Raw genomic sequence first — 16,701 nt, forward strand, 5'->3', positions numbered from 1 at the left:
GAGGGACGAGAGAGAGAACCCCAAGCAGGCTCCACACTGTTTGTCTGGAGCCCAACATGGTGCTCAATCTCATGAACTGTGAGATCATAACCTGAGCCAAAATCAAAAGTCAGATGTTTAACCGACTGAGCCACTCGGGTGCCCCAGCTCTTAGCTCCATTTTTAACATCTACCATATTTCATCTAGTATTGCTCTCATGTGTCTACCTCCTAAATATCCCATTCTTCTCAGCTCTCTTACTCCCTTTTTGTACCTGCTTTCTGGTATATACACTCATAGCTGTGGAAGAAAAAGATACAATGCTGATGGCATAGGGGAGGCAACACATAGTGGAGATCTCAATAGAAACAGTGGTGGGAACAGCTGACCGTTTTCTGATTTGGAGTCAATCTGTATTTCTTTTTTTTTTTTTTACAAATGGTTTATTGTCAAATTAGTTTCCACATAACACTCAGTGCTCATCCCCACAAGTGTCCTCCTTCATGCCCATCCCCCCCTCCCCCTCACATCCATCAGTCCTCAGTTTTTGTCAGCATTCAAGAGTCTCTCATGGTTTGCCTCTCTCCCTTTCCCCCACCATTTCCGCCCTTCTTCTCCCCCTTGTTCCTCCGTCAAGTTCCTCCTAATCCTCCTATACGTGCAAATAGTCAATCTGTATTTCTGAAACAAGGGAAGGAAGAAGGGGAAAAAAGGTCTATCTATTTTTAGGTGCACATAACAAACCTGAGTTACCAGATGGGTGGGTATCTCTCTCTCTCTTTCCTTATCTATCTATCTATCTATCTATCTATCTATCTAATCTATCTACCTACCTTCCTACCTATCTATTCAGTAGGCTCCAGCCCAGCATGAAAACATGAAGCCCAATGTGGGGCCTGAACTCATGACCCTGAGATCAACACCTGACCTGAGATCAAGAGTTGGAAGCTTAAGTGACTGAGCCACCAAGGTGCTTCCAAACGCATTTTAAAATCTAGTTCAGGCTAAATGGGAATTTTTCCAAATAATTCTGATAATCATTTCAGTGCCAGTTTTAATTCTGGTGTAGGAAACTGAAAGAGGGGTGGGTAGTAGGTATCATTTTAAACTAAAAGCTCTTAACATTTTTAATGACTTTTGATTGAGGGTTCACAGAGGCACTGTAAGAAGCTGTTAATAGGTAATCCTTAAAAAAAGGTACTAGTGTAGAGAAAAAATGTGAAATGTCTATATATTCAATTCATTCCCATTTTTAAAAAAAAAATTTTTTTTTTAAATGTTTTATTTATTTCTAGGAGAGAGAGAGAGACAGCGTGAGCAGGGGAGGGCCAGAGAGAGAGGGTGTCACAGACTGAAACAGGCTCCAGGCTCCGAGCTGGCAGTCAGCACAGAGCCCGACGCGGGGCTTGAACCACGAACCGCGAGATCATGACCTAAGCGAAAGTCAGACGCTCAACTGACTAAGCCACCCAGGCGCCCTAATTCATTCCCATTTTTAAGCAGGACTACATACCATTTAACTGAGTGTCTTTCAAATTAACTTTATTACATGCTGATACCTGTAGAATTCAATATGATTCTGACCAGCAAAACACATAACAACTAGCTTCCAAATTATTTCTGAATATCAAAATATTAGTATGCTATATGATTACTAAATGGTTGGGTAACACAGTGCAGACACATTTGGCAGCCTCCTGATGCTTGACTTCCAAGGTTTTGAATCTCCTCCGAGGTTTTGGACTGAGAATGTCCAGCAAACTAGAACTGTGCCAGCGATAAGAGAAGAGCTAGTACTATCCAGTTCACCTCAGAGTAAAATCTAATTTCCAATGGAGACCTGCTTTTTGAATAGTCCCTTGCAATGGTTTAATTAGTAAGTAAATACAGCCCACATGTCTCTAGCTGTCTCTGTACCACATCTTTCCTTCACATATTAAGATTTTGTGAAATGTTTGTAAGAAAACAAGGATCTAGAAATAATAAACCTGATTCTTGGTTTTATAAAAGCCCGTGTGCACACATAAGCACATACATGTGCGCACACATGCATACACACACCCCCCCCAAGCAGCTGATCACTCTTACGTCTATCTCTGAGCAGATTCTACTATTTGCAAATGTAATTGAGCCAGCAAAACAGAAGCTATAAACCAAAAACTCAGTACTACCATGTATTCTCAGAGAAGGATACAGGGAAGGCCGTGTTAAATGCCCTGTGTCTCCCATGGTTAAACTGGGGATGAGATGGGAGAAAGTGACACAGGGAGAATGGAAGAAAGAAGAGTGAGGCAGAAGAGGAGAAGTCTGAAGGAGATAAGAGGAGAAAAAATGAAAGGAAAGAAAGAAGGAAAACTAAGAAACTAATTTTTATAAGAAAAATGTCCAATGCTTCTCAGTGAAGCCAAATTCTGGGTCTTATCAGATAACGAGCTCTTCTAGTCACCCCGAGAAGGCCAGATGGGAGGCAGAAACTCAGTGCGAAACAACAGAGTGTGGGTATCAGACAGACCAGCCCAGCCCACAGCACTGGGTCACATGGAGTTATGGACAGATTGTCATTACACCCTATCACTTCAGGACAAGACCACGTAAACTCATTTGTCACATCTTACCATTTGTTATAATTTTGTGCCTTAATACTGTTCTGTGGAAAACTATTCAGGTATATAATAAAAATCACCTGAATTTGTATTTAACTCAAACACCCTGAATTAATCCTTATAGTGTTTATTGTCTTGTCTAGTAAATTTGCAGGATCATTGTAAAGCAACAAATATAATGTTACATGAAGGTTTGAAGGAATTACGAAGGCCAGACTCAACTCAGATCAGAGGTCCAAACTCCAGCTAAAAGAATTCTGTGCAGGCCTGATACTTTTTTTTTTTTTTTTTTTTACTTTTTTATAACATTTTTTAATCTTTATTTGTTTTTGAGAGAGAAAGACAGACAGACAGACAGAGCACGAGTGGGTGAGGGGCAAAGACAGAGGGAGACAGAATCCGAAGCATGTTCCAAGGCCTGATACTTTTTATTTTGCAGGGCTGAGAGACACCTCCTGTTAATGGGAGCCAGGGTACAACGAAGACAAGTTTGCCATCAACTAAAGATTAGCCTGTTAAGAATTGGCTCTCACTGTATAAAATAGCTACTTTCTCTGCCGGTGTTTTATAATAAGAAATGGATGGCTTCTTGTCTCAAACCAAATATTTTTATCCCAAACAATGGCTGAAAGAAGTGACCAGGAAGACCCGAGACTTTATGATCAAGGTAGAACAGAGACTCTTAGTACTAATGCAAGGGCTTCCAAAACAATTCCAATGAGTAGACCCAGAAGGCAAAATCTGAAGTAAATATGCATGGGGTCCGGAAAATAAGAAGATTAAGAAGGAAGGCAATGTGAAGAGAGGGCCATGTTCCAAGTCCTGCCTGGAAGGAAGATCACAAATCAATTCACATTATTCTCCAGGCCTAGGCACTTTGGAGCTCTGCAGAATGACCTTCATGTTGTCTGTGCACTGGAAAAAAACCTAGTCTGAGAAACTTCTTGGGACTTTAATCTCAAGATAATTTTTTTTTAACTGACAAAAGGAGGTTGATTCCTTCCCTATCACTATACAACTGATAAAAAGGAAACCCACAGTGAATTTTACGGTTGAAGGAGGTCTCTTATGCTTCAAACCAAGTTTAACAGCTTTTATAAAATTACCATATTCACTCCTAATATTTTCTCTAAAAAATGTTTTTAATAAAGTTATTTATTTTTGAGAAAGAGAGAGAGAGAGCGAGCATGAGCAGGGGAGGGGCAAAGAGAGGAGACACAGAATGTGAAGCAGGCTCCAGGCTCTGGGCTGTCAGCACAGGGCTTGAGCCCACAGACCTTGAGATCGTGACCTGAACTGAAGTTGAATGTTTAACGAACTAAGCCACCCAGGCGCCCTTAAAAATTTTTTTTATTGTTTATTTATTTTTGAGAGAGAGAGAGAGAGAGAGACAAAGACAGAGAGACAGAGAGAAACAGAGCACAAGTGGGGAAAAGAGAGACAGGGAGACACAGAATCTGAAGCAGCTCCAGGCTCTGAGCTGTCAGCACAGAGCCTGATGCACGGCTTGAACCCACCGACTGGAAGATCATAACCTGAGCCAAAGTTGGACACTTAACTGACTGAGCCACTCAGGCGCCCCTAAAAGCTTTTCTTTTCTTTTAAATAAAGCTAGCTAGCCTCTAAATCTTCTAATTTGTTCTGCCCTCAGCAATTCTGGTTTCTGAGTAGCATGTGGAGAGATCACAGAGACTGTGAGGCTCCAGGTGCAAACAAGTTTAAAAGAGGACATAGTGGGGAAGATCTGTCGGTGCTGCTGACAAACCATGTGCAGGTTGGCATTCAAGTGCCACCAAGTACAAAGGCCAAGCAGCCGCATCAACATCAATTCTTAGTTTTACATATGAGGACCCCAACTTTTATAGCCTCCACCTAAACTGGAAAAGGCACAGGAGACAGAAGAAAGAGGAATCTCACTGAGATTCAATGAGCCTAAGAGAGAAGGGCACTGACTCACTTTTTCTCCCCCTTGCTAATTAATGACAAGTCTGTTTTTTCCTTACTTTTCCTTCTAGTTGATGGTGCAGCTCTATTCTGTCTCGTACAGTGCCTGTGGCTACTGAGTACTTGATGTGTGGCTAGTCTGAAATGTGAGTGTAAAATACACACTGGAGTCTGAAGACTTATGAGAAAGAATGTAAAATATTCATTCATATTCTTAAGTTTTCATTGCATGTTGAAATAATATTTTGGATATATGGTTTAAAATAAAATATACTAATAAAACTAACTTTAACGGTTTCTTTTCACCTTTTTTAACTTGGGCCCCTAGAAAATTTTGAATTGTGCTGTGGCTCGCATTATATTTCTATTGGACAGAGCTTTAAGGATGGGTATCTATATATTTGAATATTTAGAACAAGGGTGGGGAGGGAGGTATGAATGCACACGCGCACATACACCAACCGTTATAATGCTACTCTCTAATAGTTGATGCCTCTTTAATTTTCAGTGTTGTCTGTTACAATTTAGTGTACCTGTTATAGGTCTTCAGCTGTCAGTTCAAGCTCTGCCAATGACTTGATGTGGGATCCTGGGACTGGTCACTTGGGGAGATTAAACTGCATTACACATGTCAAGTGCTCAGGACCACATGCAAGGGCATGTAATAAGCTCTGTCAACAAATGTTAGCTGTTACAGACATGGTCAAGGGTTCCAGAAATGACCAAATCATACTTCTACCCAGAAGCAAAGAATATCAGAGTTAGAATGAACCTTGGACATTATCCACTGCTGTGTTTTAAAACTTTGTCGATTTTAGAAGCCCAATATAAAAAGAGATGAAAAAAAGGCTGCTCTGAATAAAACGGAGTGTGGGAGCAAGAAAGGATGGTAACTCCTGAGCTAGCCAGAGGAGTTTGGACACCAGGGCTATGGTATCTTATCATGGCCTCTCCATTTTACAGATAAAGACACTGAGCTCCACAGGTTGTTGGCTTGCTTTTAGCCACAGAGCTGGCAGAGTAGGGCTGAAACAGGGGTAAATAACTGGTTCCTAAGAAAGAATACTGCTCTGCATCACATCACTACTGCAGCTGTGGTGGACAATGTGCGTGTGCAGGAAGAAAGCGGCTGAGAAAAGTGCCCCGAGACAGGTGCACACAGGTGCTGAGGGGCCGTGGAGGTGGGGGTAGTGCAGCAGGTCTCCTTCTGAAGAGGGGGCCTCTAGGTTTAGTTCTGGAAAATGAAAGGGAGCAGGTGGGCATGCAGGTCAAGAGAAGCCCATGGGTTCTAAGGAGGATAACCGTGATGCATATTTTGAGGTCAAAAGGTAGGTCGCTTTCACTAACACAGAAGTTACATCTTGGAAAGGAATAGGTGCTGAGGCCAGAATAAATTTGGTGGCTTCTTTTTTTTTTTGGGGGGGGCTTCTTTAGAAGGTCTTGAGAGCCAAGGATCCTACACCAGTTTTAATAGTTTTTTGTAAAGGGGTGACAATGGAGAAGATTAATTTATCCTAAATCCATGAACGGACAGGGGACAGGAAAGCAGGCTGGCAGTTTAGTGTTTTAGGCTGTTTAGGCCCAAACTGAGGTGACAGAAGTCATGATATAAAGAGGCAAGATCTGAGAGACCCATGGAGACAGGATCTGCAGGGCTTTGAAATATGAGGATGAAGAGGATCCCAAGGTGACTTCGAGGACCCAGCTGAGTAATTGTGAGGATGTTTGCTGTATTAACAGGAAAAGTGATGGCGAGAGGAATTGCTGGTTTGGGGGTCTGGTGAAGGTAAGGTGTCTGTGAGATGGCTGGAAGACAGACAGTCCATCAGGGAACAGGAATGTGGCTCTGGAACCCCTCTGCATCTTATCTAGACAGAAAGTCTTTGGGAACGTCTAGGTTTGGAAGAGAAAGATGAAGAAGAGCCAGTAAAGGAGATAAAGGCAGAGGCACCCTGTAGTGTGCTCTTCACCAACTGCAAGGGCAGGGAGGGTTTAATGGAACAAGTGGTCATATGATTCAGATGCTGAAGACATCAAGCACGATGAGATGGAGAGATGGTTCCTATTAACTCAGAAGGCAGCCAATGGATGGCCAGGAGGATTGTGCCGTCAGAGAAGCCTGGGCTCAGAGCATCTCCTCAGCTATATTCTGTATAACTTAATCTTTTCAGGCCTCAGTTTTCTTACCTGTAAAGTGGGGGACAACAGTATCCCATGAAGTTACTCTGAGATGTAAAATGAAATCATATATTTTAAGATCCATAGTGTTTAGCTCATAGCAAGTTCCTAATAAATATTATCTTGTTATTTTTATCATGGGAAGGATTTAGGGAATGGCAAATGGTAAAGAGGTGGAGGCTGTATGCACAGACTCTTTTCTTTTTAGAAGTTTGGCCATGAAGGAAAGGAGAAAGACTGAGGGCACAGAATGAGGGAATGAGGTCTCTTCTAGGATGGAGCCATGAGAGCTAGTGGGGAGACTGGAGTGGAAAATCAGAAGGCATGATGGATGGTGGGGAGAGTCCAGAAGCAGGGTAGGATCAAGAAAGGAAGTTGAAGGACTTGTCTTGTAAGGAGGAAGAATGCAACCTTCTTGCAAAGGGGAGAGAAGGAGAGAGGGTGAGGATAAGGAGAGATTTTGGGGTTGAAAGAAGGGGCACAGAGGAGCTCACTTTGGATAGCCTCACTTATCTAAATTAGGTGGAAATATGGCTGAATGTTGGACTGGGACTGTGGGAACAGACTGGGCTTAATGACTGGGGGGGACTGGAGGGTAAGGAATTGTGCATGGGACCAGGTCTGAGACTAAGGAAGGGAAGCCAGAGGAAAGGAGATGTAACCACTAAAAGCTCAGATGGCAAGTGTTGGAAAGCTTGTGTGCTCTAGTTGCCCTTAATTCTGTCTGTAAGCCGGGCTTTATTTCAAATGCTGAAATGCCTGGATAATGCCTAAGATGCAGTGCCCATAAGGAATGAGCAGAGGACACAAGTTCATCAGAAGGTTCTGAATGCTTAAGTACAGGCTGGGGGACAAAGAGAGAGTAAGCTGAGTGATGTAGGAGAAGTCAGTCAGGACCCTCAATCTGCAGTTTCCTTCTACGTGCAAAGCACTTTCATCAGTAACAGTTCTTACCCCAGAGTAGCTCTGAAAAAGCTACTGTGCTTGAAAAAAGCTCTATGGTAAAAATCAATCAATCAATCAATCATCAATCAATCAATCACTGGTCCTGTATGTGACAGGTGATGTAATTAAGACGGGGGGAGGAAGGAGGAGAGGATGGCAAAAAGGAGATGAGAGGCTTTGGCAGAATAATGGCCTCAGGAGCAGACGCGCAAGAATATCCCAGTTCTCTTCTGAGGGGAAGAGAGAACTGACAGAAAATGTTCTGGAGAAGGAGACTATGAGGAAAAGTTCAGTGAAGCAGGGCAACCTGTAGCTCAGAACAGGGATTCCAAGGGAAAGGGTAGAAAGGATGAACAGAAGTTGGGAGAGCCAGAGAAAGGGGGAAGCAGTTGCCCAGAACAGGGATGAGACCAGGGGCACCTGGGTGGTTGACTCGGTTAAGCATCCAACTCTTGATCTCAGCTCAGGTCATGATCTTGTGGTTCATGAGTTCAAGCCCCATATTGGGCTCTGCATGACAGTGCTTGGGATTCTCTCTCTTTCCCTCTCTCTGCACTTCCTGCTGTCTCTCTCTCCAAATAAATAAATAAACTTAAAAAAAAAAAAAAACAGGGATGAGACCACAGGGAGAAGTCACAGAGCAGTAACTGTCCGTAAAAGGGAAGAGAGGACTTGGGCAATTAGAGGGAAGGACAGGAAGAGTACTATAAAGATAAAATCTAGTTTGCAGAGAAGACCAAAACAGGCAGACTCCAATGGCTGTGGGTTGGGAGGTCCGAGTGCCACAGAGGTGTCCCGACACGGAAAGGCCACGACTGAAGGCAGCATCTCAGCATACATCATGAAAACAAATGCATTTTTTCAAATTCACGTTAAAGTAAAATACATATTAAGAAAAAGAGAAATCAACATTGATTACATAAAAGGGTGCTCCTTTGTTATTAGAACTACCCTTTATGCATTATTCAACCAAGATCACTTCTTTTCCTAAGTACCATCGTGGGTACTTCCTTCCTCAAGAAAATGCTTCTAAAGTTCTTCCCACTTTGTTGATTCTTTAAAGAAAAAAAAAGGCCTAGGAAAGCCCCCAAGAAGAGATAAGAAATCTCAAGGGCTAGCTAAGTGCCCTGGTTTCCACACACATGTTCTGACCTAACCTGAGGTAATGGGTTTTCACCCACAGGCTAGGGCTTGCCTTCTGGTACCTTGCTGTTCAGGTCAGCCAGTTAAGGACTTCATTTTACTGATGTCACTAAGGAGAGAGCACTCAAATAAGGGGAAACACCAACACAGTAACCAATGGGAAAATTGGCAAGGCACTCAGTGACATTTTAAAGACATTTGTTCACAGACCACTCAGCCACAAAAGACAGTTTCACTGTCCATTTCTCAGCTATTGGGTGTTTAATTCATAGAAATCAATGACGACAAGCCTAGAGAGGCCACCATACACGGGATAATATAATCATGAAGCCTTGTTTGTTTCCTTCTAACAGTGACTGTATTTATTATATTCTTCCTAGTGGCATTTGGCATTTCTAAGCTAGGCATCAGTAGAGTTGGCAACTGAGAATTTCTAAGAATTACTATCTGCTTACCACAATCTCCATATTCAAAGAATTAGTTTTAGAATGAGGTTTTTTTTCCCAAATGTACATTTTCTTTTTATGACTTTGCTATAACCTGGAAAACCCCATAACTTTCAAACCAATGACAATAGTTCTGAGCAGGATCACAAGATAACCTGGATAGTTAGCAATTATGAATTTAATTTGCTATGAAATTAAAGATTGATCTATCTCATTCATCCATCCTATCTCATCTCATCCCATCCTTCAACCTGGCTAGTTTACCAAATTCCTAGCACTGGTTTTTAGCATTAAAAGGTAATTCAACGTGCAGTACAGATGCACTCCTCATAGACAAAGAGTTAAAGGAGGACGAAAACTTCAACTCTTATCCATTTTGTAAAATGCCCCTGTAAATCATTGGGACAATTATTAAACCCAGATAATACTGATAGTACTAAAACTCTCTGGTATTCTTCTTCTTTTTTTTTTTTAATGACAGAGAGAACAAGTGTGTATGTGCAAGTGGGGACGGGCAAAGGGAGATAATCTTAAGCAGGCTCCATGCTCAGCACAGAGCCCGATGCAGGGCTTGCTTTCCAGACCATGAGATCATGACCTGAGCTGAAAATCAAGTTAGTCACTTAACCAACTGAGCTACCCAGGTGCTCCTCTCTGGCAACTCTTAATAATATCACAGAGAATTGGAGAGATTGGAAATCAAAGCTTTTAAATGCATGGTTTGTGGGGCGCCTGGGTGGCTCAGTCCGTTAAGCATCCAACTTTGGCTCAGGTCATGATCTCACGGTTTGTGGGTTCGAGCCCCGCGCTGGGCTCTGTGCTGACAGCTAGCTCAGAGCCTGGAGCCTGTTTCAGAGTCCGTGACTCCCCTGGTCTCTCTGACCTTCCCCTGCTCATGCTGTCTCTCTCTCTCAGAAATAAATAAAAACATTAAAAAAATTAAAAAAAAATAAATGCATCGTTTCCTTCTTGATCTTTCTAAAATGTCATTGCTGTTACATTGTAATAATGCATCAGACAGTTCAGATAAAAATATGACCTAGTCGATAAAACAACAGCAAGAGCAGAAACATGACAGAGTGAAAAAAATCAGAGGTTATACAGTCTGGCAGACTTGGGTTCAAATTTGGCTCTGCCATTTAAGAGCTGTGTGCCCAGGGACAAGTTATTTACTCTCTTTGCAGAAGACTGGCCTATCATCTGGAAACTGGATAATAGTCCTCAGAATGAGGGGCGCCTGGGTGGCTTAGTCGGTTAAGCGTCCGACTTTCGCTTAGGTCATGATCTCTCGGTTCGTGGGTACGAGCCTCGCATCGGGCTCTGTGCTGACTGCCAGCTCAGAGCCTGGAGACTGTTTTGGTCTGTGACTCCCTCTCTCTCTGACCCTCCCCTGCTCACGCTGTCTCTCTCTCTCCTAGAAATAAATAAAACATTAAAAAAAAAAATAGTCCTCAGAATGTGGGTTTAGTGAGATAATGCATGTGAAGGGCCTGGCTCTGCGTCTGTCACCTGACGAACATGTCACCTCCCTTTGTTTCTTATTTTTCTCCCTAGATTTAATGGAGAATGGTGAGCCTTTCTAATACATAAATGAAGATTCCTCAAAAATTTTATATAAACAATGAGGATGTGACCTCTAAGGAGGTTAATCCTGACTTCTGGCCTTCCCTTGAGAAATCTATTTCCCTCTCTGGAAACAGTCTTCTCATTATACCTATTCACAGAACCCTGCGCTTCTTCACAGCATTTACCTGGCTCTGGCTAAGTAACTAATCATGCATGCAGTGCTTCTCTTCTCCACTAGAATTTAATTTATCTCTCTAGAAAAGGGTCTTGCATATAGTAGCCACACAGTAAGTTATTTGTGGTAAATGAAATGCCTGTTACAAGGTTTCCAACATGTGACATATACCACTGGTGATATGTGAGAGACCATTTTAGAGGTTGAACATGGACTAAGTTTCTCAATAACTATAATGGTTGTAAATGTATTTGAGTGTGCACTAGACAAACAAATAACCTGTTCAACACATCTGTGATTTTAATATATTTTTGCTTAAGATGAGACAACAAAAGTAAATTGTCTAGAAAATATAAAAAAGAACCAATCAGGGGTGCCTGGGTGGCTCAGTTGGGTGGGTGTCCGACTCCTGATTTTGGCTCAGGACATGATCCTAGGGTCATTGGATTGAGCACCACACTGGGTTCCATGCTGAGTGTGGGGCCTGCTTGAAATTTTCTCTCTCTATCTCTCCCTATGCCTCTCTCCCCTGCATGTGCTGTCTCTCTCTCTAAAAATAAAATTAAAAATTAAAAAAGACAAGAACCAGTCAGAGCTGAAGAATACAATAACTGAAATGAAAAATACACTAGAGGGAATCAAGCAGATTAGAGGTTCGAGAAGAATGGATCAGTGATCTGGAAGACAATGTAAGTAGAAATCACTCAACTGAAACAGGAAAAAGAAAAAAAAGAATGAAAAAAAATGAGGATAGTTTAAGAGACCTCTGGGGCACCATCAAGTATACTAATACTTGATATTTTAGGGATTCTAGAAGGAAAAGAGAGACAGAAAGGGCCAGAAAACTTATTTAAAAAAAAAAATGGCTAAAATCTTCCCTAACCTGGTGAAAGAAAAGACATCCAAGTCCAGGGATCACATGGAATCCCAAATAAGATGAACTCAAAGAGATCCACACCAGGAGACATTATAATTAAAGTGTCGACAGTTAAAGATAAAGAGAGATTCTTAAAAGCAGCAAGAGAGAAACCACTAGTTACAAACATGGGAACCCCCATAAGACTATCATCTGATTTTTCAGCAGAAACTTTACAGGCCAGAAGGGACTGGCAGAATATATTCTAAGTGTTGAAAGGGAAAATTTTATAACCAAGAATACTCTTACCTAACATGATTCAGAATAGGACAGATAGAGAGTTTTGCAGATAAGCAAAAGCTAAAGGAATTTATCAACACCAAACTAACTTTACAAGAAATGTTCAAGAGACTTTTTTAAACGGAAAAGAGGGGCAACTGGGTGGCTCAGTAGGCTGAGCATCCGATTCTTGATTTCATCTCAGGTCATGATCTCAGGGTTGTGGGATTGAGCCCTGCGGTGGACAGCTCTGCACTGAGTGTGGAGCTTGCTTAAGATTCTCTCTCCCTTTCTCTCTGCTTCTCTTCCCTGCTTGCACTCTCTCTATAAAATAAAAAAAAAAAGGGGGGGGCACATGGGTGGCTCAGTTGGTTAAGTGGCCAACTCTTGATTTTGGCATTGGTTATGATCTCACAGTTGTGAGATCAAGCCCACCTCAGGCTTCGCGTTGACTGTGTAGAGCCTGCCTGGGATTCTCCCTCATCTTCTCTGCTCCTCCCCTGTTTGCATGCATGTATCTGCATGCACTCCCTGTCTTAAAAATAAACCTTAAACTGTTTTTTAAAAAAAATGAAAAAGAGGGGTGCCTGGGTGGCTCAGTCAGTTAAGCGTCCGACTTCGGCTCAGGTCATGGATTTCATGGCTCATGGGTTCGAGCCCACATCGGGCTCTGTGCTCACAGCTAGCTCACAGCCCGGAGCCTGCTTCAGATTTTGTGTCTCCCTCTCTCTCTGACCCTCCCCAGCTCACTCTATCTCTCTCTCAGAAATAAATAAAGACATTAAAAAAAATGAAAAAGAAAGTGCCGTTAACTAGAAAGGAGAAAATTATGAAAGAAAAAAATCTCACCAGTAAAGGTAAATTAATAGTAAAGGGGAGTGGATTATCTACCACATAGTTAGTATGAAGGTTAAAAGGCAAAAGTAATAAAATCATTTAGACCTATGATAAGTAGTCAAGGAATACACAAAATAATATGTAATATAATGTCAAAAACATAAAAAATGAATGGAAGGGAATAAAAAGTAGTGCTTTTAGCATGTGCTTGAAATTAAGAAACCATCTACTTAAAATACACTGCTATATTTATAGGATATTATATATGAACCTCATGAAAACCACAAACCAAATACCTCTGACAGATAAGCAAAAATAAAGAGAAAGAAATATAAAACATAACACTGAGGAGAGTCACCAAGTCACAAGGGAAAAAAAAAATTGAAGGAACAGAGAACTCTAAAAAGAACCAGAAAACAATAAATAAAATGGCAATAAGTACATATCTATCAATAATTATTTATTTTTAAAAAAAATTTGTAATGGCTTATTTTTGAGAGAGAGAGAAAGAGAGAGAGAGACAGCGTGAGCAGGGGAGGGTCAGAGAGAGAGGGAGACACAGAATCTGAAACAGGCTCCAGGCTCTGAACTAGCGGTCAGCACAAAGCCCGACACGGGGCTCGAACCCACGAACCATGAGATCATGACCTGAGCCGAAGTCGGACTCCCAACCGACTGAGCCACCCAGGCGCCCCTATCAATAATTACTTTAAAGTAAATGGACTAAATGCTGCAATAGAAAGACACAGGGAGGCTGAATGGATAAAAAAACAAGACCTATCTCTATATGGCACCTATGAGACTCATTTCAGATCTAAAGACCCACAGAATGAAAATGAAGGGATGGAAAAAGATATTCCATGCAAATGGAAATGAAAAGAAAGCTAAAGTAGCAATATTCATATCAGACAAAACAGACTTTAAAACAAAGGCTATAACAAGAGACAAAGAAAAACATTATATAATCAAAAAGGGATCAATCAGTCCAATAAGAAGATATAACATGTATAAATATCTACACACCACACATGGGGTATCTAAACACATAAATATTAGCACATGTAAAGGGAGAAACTGAGAGTTATATAACTGGCAGTTAACACTCCACTTTACACCAATGGATAGATTATTTAGACAGAAAATCACTAAGGAGACATTAGCCATAATGACATCTTAGATCAGATGAACTGAACAGATATTTACAGAACATAACATCCAAAAGCAACAGAATACACATTCTTTTCAAGTTTACATGGAACATTCTCCAGGATAGATCACATGTTAAGACACAAAATAAGTCTTAATAAATTTAAGGATTAATCATATATTGCATCTTTCAAACCACAATGGTATGAAACTAAAAATGACTTATAAGAAGAAAACTAGAAAAAACACAAACATATGGAGGCTAAACAACATGCTACTAAACAACCAAAGGATCAATGAAAAAATCAAAGAGGAAATCAAATGAAATGTAAACCCTACAGTCCCAAATCTATGAGACACAGCAAAAGCAGTTCCAACATGGAATTTTAGTGATACAGGTCTACCTCAAGAAACAAGAAAAATCTCAAATAAGCAATTTAACCTCATACCTAAAGGAATAGAAAAAGAACAAACCTAAAGTTAGTAGAAGAAAAATAATAATAAAGAGAGCAGAAATGAATGAAATATAGGCAAATCTCAGAGATACTGTGGCTTTAGTTCCAGACCACCATAATAAAGTGAGTATCAGTAAAGTGAACCAAATGAATTTTTTGGTATCCCAGTGCATAAAAAAAGTTACGTCTATCAAGTGTGCAATAGCATTATGTCTTAAAAAACCAATGTATATACCTTAATTAAAAATACTGTATTGCTAATAAATACTAATCATCATCTGAGTTTTCAGTTGAGTCAAAATCACAGATCACAGATCATCATCATAAATATGATAATAATGAAAATGTTTGAAATAGTTCAAGAATTACCAAAATGTGACACAGAGACATGAAATAAGCAAATGCTGTTGGAAAAATGGTGCTGGCAGACTTGTTTGGGGCAGGACTGCCCCACAAACCTTAATTTTGTTTAAATTAAACAATAAAAAATTAGGTATGCCTGGAGTTAATAATACATAACAACTTTGTATAGTGACAGATAGGATATAAATTTAACGTGGTGATTTATTTGTAATGAATATGAATGTTGAATCACTATGTTGTACTCCTGAAACTAACATAATATTGTATGTCAATTTTACTCCAATTAAAAAAAGAAAGTAAATTGTTTAGGGTAAAAAATTAAGTAAGTATAGTTGTTCCAAGGATATGGCAAAAATCATGGAAGTGTTAAAAAAGATGACAAAATTTGGGAATATTGCCATAGTAACAAGTAGGAACCCAGAATGGACACATGCCAGGATTCTCTGATTTAGAGTTAGTCTAAGGAAACGAGGGAGCCTGCTTTTAGAATCTATGGCTTGTAAATTCTCAACTGGATACTGTAAAAGTGTGTCAAGACTGACTCAGGAATCAAGCTAGAAACAGGTCCAGCTGGGAACTGGACCCCAGGACTCATCTGGCAAAATTAGGAGCGTGCGCATTCAGATATCTTGGTATTATCATAGGAAATACCAAACAAAGAACTGAATAGGAACAAGGGTCAGATGCCATGGCCATATTCAAGGTCAAAGCCAAACCAGTAGGAACTACCTAGGAGACAGGGCACCCACCCTGTGAATGGTGGTGTGAACTGAGCCTGGATTCATTCTCCATTGTCCTTAAAGGCACATGGGCCTGGATTCTGATATTGCTTCCTTCTTCAGGCAATTAATTCTTAATTTACTACCTCTCTGCAAGGCTCCAAGAGAGAGGGTACTTTCTTTTGTGCATATCTAAAAAGCCAGTGAGTCTCTACTCACCATCTCACTTTCCTAGTAAACTGAAGCAGACTGCTGCTGCCATCATGAAAGGAGCCTTTCCCTAAGCCTCCAACACTGAGTCCCCCTTCCCAGACTCCATGCTGGGATGAAGAGAGAGGTATCCCTGTCATGTTGGATTGGAACAGAGAATGACTTTTTCCATAGAAAAAAATGTTATAAATGGAAAATAGGTTTTGATGAATTAGTACAAATAATGTTTCATATATATTCCAGGTTATAAAGGATTCTGCAAGCTGGACTGGGAACCAGATTAGCAATTATACTACCACTTAAGTGGGAAAATGTTTTAATGCTATAAAATGAAAATTCGGGTTACAACTGTTGCATAGGTAGTGACTAGCTTAGAAACACAGCAAATTCCTTACTAGTGAATGCTTAACACTACATATCTTGAATTTTATCTTTCTTTTAACATCTTTCAGAAAAATAATGGTTTTATCATCAATAGTGGCTGGTATTCAAGTCTTGTACTATTGAAAAATAACTGATGAGGGTGCTTAGGCAGCTCAGCTGGGTAAGTGTCCAACTCTTTTTTTTTTTTTTAAATCTTTATTCACTTTTGAGAGAGAGAGACAGAGTGTGAGTGGGGGAGGAACACAGAGGGAGACACAGAATCCAAAGCAGGCTCCATGCTGTAAGCTATCAGCACAGACCCTGACACAAGCCTTAAACTCAAGAACTGTGAGATCATGACCTGAGCCAAAGTCGGAAGCTTAACCAACTGAGCCACCCAGGTGCCCCTAAGTGTCCAACTCTTGATCTCAGGGCTGTGAGTTCAAGTCCTGCATTGGGCTCCACACTGGGCATGAAGCCTGCTTAAAAAACA

At 40.8% G+C, this 16,701-nt stretch overlaps 1 protein-coding gene across 2 annotated transcripts in view; it reads right to left on the minus strand.

Annotated features, from left to right (window-relative positions):
* Positions 1–16,701, minus strand: part of CDK6 (cyclin dependent kinase 6) — a 259,745-nt gene that overhangs the window by 58,351 nt on the left and 184,693 nt on the right. The gene's annotated exons all lie outside the window — the stretch shown is intronic.

This window comes from Hyaena hyaena, unplaced genomic scaffold (assembly GCF_003009895.1).
Source record: "Hyaena hyaena isolate Hyena2069 unplaced genomic scaffold, ASM300989v1 scaffold_528, whole genome shotgun sequence".
Taxonomy (NCBI): Eukaryota; Metazoa; Chordata; class Mammalia; order Carnivora; family Hyaenidae; genus Hyaena; species Hyaena hyaena.